Here is a 4,690-nt window from a genome sequence, read left to right as displayed (position 1 = left end):
AAGTCATAGTCAGCAAACAACTCTTCTCCTGCTTCAACTTGACAAATAATCTCAATGCATACATGGCCATATTCTTCTAACTTGATGTGTGAAGAGGTGCATTTATGCCAAGGTGGAAAATTTGGATCAAATGTACAGCGTACGTTGGGACAGACATTTGTACTGTGAGAACTATTTATATAGCCCGACACGTTTCCTTCTTCTACACAACCAATAATGTATGATTGATCTTCCTCTTCTTCTATGTTTGGATCCTCTAGAAGAGAATATTTATAAGCTCTTGGAAATATTTTGCATATCTTTTTCCAGTCTTTAAATCTATACTTATGCCCTCCATAGTTTAGAATAGTGACACCACTTTCCAGGGTAGTATGCACAAATAGTCTATAACCAGCTCCTTGAATACATGAAAGTCGCACTTCAAAATCCACACCGTTAATATGGAAAATTATATCTTTGGGAATAGGAAAAGTTGGTGTCCCAAAAGGATCTTCATGCCAATCATAGTGTGAAATACATCTAGTTTTTATATCACTTAACTCCTTTGTGTCTGCAAAAAGAAGAAAATATTATGCATAAAATAATGACAAGATCAAAGAAAGATATCATTATTTTATAGTCCAATAGGTCCATTGTATGGAAGACTTAGAGTGCCTCTTACATGGTGCCTCCACGGTTTCCAAAAAATAAAATCATTGAAAAAAAAGGGCACTGTGTCTCCAATCTATTGCCCATTTGAAGCATAGAGAGAACCAAGGTCCACCACTTGTCCAAGCTAGACATGGAGCATTGACACAAGATCCAACACTTATCCAAGAACCCTATAGTATATGTGGTAACATGAGATGCATTGATGCAACAAAATTAGTCTAGACTCCTCATCCATCTCTTTTTTCTTGTAGCCTAGAGGGATTAGTTTCAAGCTCTATCACTAGTCAAAAACTACACATAGAACATTGATACAAGGTTCCACCACATGTGAAACCTATCATCTCTAGTAGCATGGATGGTTTGATATCAAGGTTCACCACATGTCCTACCTATACTCTATTGTAGCATATAGATTCTGGTTTGGTGGTACTACACTTGTCCAAACTTGGCTTGTTGTTGATATCTGGAGGTAATCAAGGGTCCTCCACTTGTCCAAGTTAGGCATATAAAACAATTGCAAGGTCCACCATGTGTACAACATATGATTGATTATAGCATGCATGGTCTTATTTCATGGGCAACAATCTTCTCTCCAACATGTGTCCAACCTCGGCTCCATTGAAGCATGGAGAGAAGAAAGGTCCACCACTTATCAAAGCTATTATTTTCTCCCAGTGCTTTCAAAACCCATGATACGTTGTACATGGGGGGGTGGGGGGGTGTTCTTGTTTCAAGGTCCACCACTTGGCTAAGATTGGATCCATTGAAACATGAAGAGAAGCAAGCTCTACCATTTGTCCAAGCTAGGTGCTATTGAAACATGAAAACCCCATAATATGTTGTATGCGGGGGGTGTTTTTCAAGGTCCACCACTTGTCTAAGCTATGGTCCATCCGAACATGGAGAGAAGGAAATCTCCACCACTTTTCTAAGCTAGGATCCATTGAAACATGGAGAGAAGCAAGCTCCATTGTTTGTCTAAGCTAGGCTCCATTGGAACATGGAGAAAACAAGCTCCACCACCTGCATATTATTGCATAGAGATTTTGGTTTGAAGGTCCACCACTTGTCCAACCTTGCCTTAATGTATGGAGATAATCAAGGGTGCAATGCTTCTCTAAGCTGGGTACATAAAAGAGTTTCAAGGTCCACTACATATACGATCTATGATGGGTTGTAGCATGGGAGGTTTCATTTTAAGGTTGACCACTTCTCCAGCTCCGCTTGTACAACCTCAGATCCATTGAAGCATGGAGAAGAAAGGTCTACCAACTCTCCAAAATAGGCAAGAAAATCTCTATAAAACTCATGAATTGTTAATATATGCTATGCTGTGGAGTTTTGTTTGAAGGTCCACTCCTTATCCAAGCTAGAATCCATTGAAGCATGGAAATAAGTAAGATATATCTCTAGTCCAAGATAGGATCCATTGAAACATAGAGAGAATCAAGGTCCACCACTTGTCCAAGATATGCATGGGTAATTGATATAAGTCACTCCGTTTTCACCTATACTATGCTCTATCATGGATGGTTTCATATCCCACCAATTTTCCAACCTATTTAATATGTTGTATTATGGGGGTTTGGTTTCAAGGTACTTCACTTGTCTAAGGTGGGTTCCATTGAAGCATGGAGAGAAACATTGTCTACCACTTGTCAAAAATATGCTCCTTTGAAACATAAAAGCAAGGTCCACCACTTGTCCAAGCTAATGTTTCTCTCCATTGAAGCATGGAGAGAAACAAGCTCTACCACCTGTCCAAAATATGCTCCATTGAAACATAAAAGCAAGGTCCACCACTTGTCCAAGCTAATGTAACAAATGGGTGTTGGTTACAAGGTGTACCACACTTGTCTAAACTAGTCTCCATGCAAGGTCCACCACATTTCCAAGCTATATGAGCTTGGTTTGAAGGTCTACCACACCTCTTGAAATTAGGATCCATGTAAGGCCCACCTTTTGTCAAGCTATGCCTTTAGTGAGTACAAAAACTAAGTAAATTGAAATACTTAAATACCTTTCCAAGCTCATTAAGATTTTGGTCTCTAAGGCCACCACCACATGTCTAATCTATGCTCTAATTGATTACTTATTCTAGTTCTCAAAGTCCAACATAAGCTCCCTTCTAGCAAGGTTAGTTTAAATTTAGGCTCCAGCACTTGTCTAAGCTAGGTTCAATTTATGAAGCATCACCATTTAACCATGCTAGGTTCTAATGTATCATATCAAGGGGGTATTGATAAAAGGTACAAAACTTATTGAGTTCAAGCTCTTAAGTAATTAAGTCTTCATGAGTATTAAATGTTATAGTTTTAGTCTAAAGATCCACCATTCAAAAACTCAAGTAATTTACTATTTACATTCAAACCTTGAATGCTTGAGATAAAAAATACAAACTCAATCAGTACTATATAAAGCAAAATCTAACATTAAGAGTATCAAATCAGCAACAAGAAACACTAACATGCACAAGAAACTCAAAACATACATGTCTCCATTTCCAAAAAGTCCTCCATTGACAGAGGATGTTGTTGTTCTTCTTCTTCTTCTTCTCTTCGTGGAGAGCACTCCTCTGTAATAGGCACAGTGTCGTCTGATTGCAAAGTGGATTGTTGAAGTCCAACCCATTTTTCTATATCTTCATTAGACTTAACAAAGTCTAGCAGCATGGTCTCCACGTTTTTTGCCTCCTCCACACTGTCAACTAAGCATATAACTTCTTTTTTCTGTTGTATTCCTTCTTGTGCAATCAAGGAGCCATCACCAAAAACATCAACAAGCTTGCAGTCTTCAAAACAATATGTACGAATGTAGTGCTTGACCAAAGCTCTTTTTTTGGCCTCCAAATATTGAAAATCTGACATATCTTTATCTGCTACTTGAAGAAGAGAGCAATCAATTGGCATGGGATGTTCCTCTGATCTTCTTCTCAGGTATTCAAATGCATTGCCTTGTCCCAAGAAGGCAATAAATGTTAGGAATTGAATTGCTCCTTTGCAAGGAGCTGATGGAAAGTGATGCAATGCACCACAACAATGGTAGCTCAGATTATCTCCCATGGCGTGAAAGGCACATTGCAATTTTGTGAAGTTAGTGAAATCCACAAATGCAAGAAAGACAAATCCAGGATCTATTGACCCTCCAGCACAATAGCCAAGATCCCATCCAAAGCATTGTTAAATGTCTCCTCACTCCACTTCAAATTGCCTCCAACGTTTTTTGTCATATCTAAAACACATAAGCCAATAGGCACTTTATTATTGGAGTGGCGCATCAAGTAGAGATTGCCTTCCATTTGTCAGGGTTTCTAATCACCGAGCAAAAAAAACAGAGCGTAGATAAACCCGAGCAAATTGTACAAGATCAATAATGGTGAAATAAAAAAATTATGCCATGCACATTACTTTCACGACCACAAATCTGACACTTAATTGACAAAAAATGAGATTTTAGAACCACTATGAAAATTGAATGCTCAAGACACAAGCAAGCAATGTCTTCATACTCAAAACATATATAATTCAATTCCATGTGGCATACCTAACCTCCTCTCAAAAATAGCCCACCAAAATTTTGGCATCTAGATTTTTGCAATAAAGTCATCACACAACCTTGTAAGACTACAATGCTATTCGAGAACCTCCTAAAGCATGAAACAACTCCACTTTTGTAAGCAAGCAAAACAATGCCTAAAGCAAGCGAGAACAAGTGTACTCTCTCTCTCTCTCTCTCTCTCTCTCTCTCTCTCTCTCTCTCTCTCTCTCTCAGCTTCGTAGTGCAACACCCTTGGGTGGCCCTCCCTTTCCTCGTACTAGCTTGACACTAAAATGGTGGAGGAAATGAGAGCAATAAGTTGTGGATGCACCCATTGCAACTACATTGATGACATAGTAGAATGATGTAGTGATGTGCCCAATGCTTTTTACCAGACTTGACTAACAATTAATCCATGTTAAGGTCTGCTAAGAACATAAGAGAAGGGCCCATTCTATGAGGCTCATGTGAAACATATAGATGTTTAATTGTTGCTAAATGC

Source organism: Adiantum capillus-veneris, chromosome 16, assembly GCF_014529385.1.
Source record: "Adiantum capillus-veneris isolate H3 chromosome 16, ASM1452938v2, whole genome shotgun sequence".
NCBI classification, from domain to species: Eukaryota; Viridiplantae; Streptophyta; class Polypodiopsida; order Polypodiales; family Pteridaceae; genus Adiantum; species Adiantum capillus-veneris.
Note: the sequence above shows the minus strand (reverse complement) of the source record.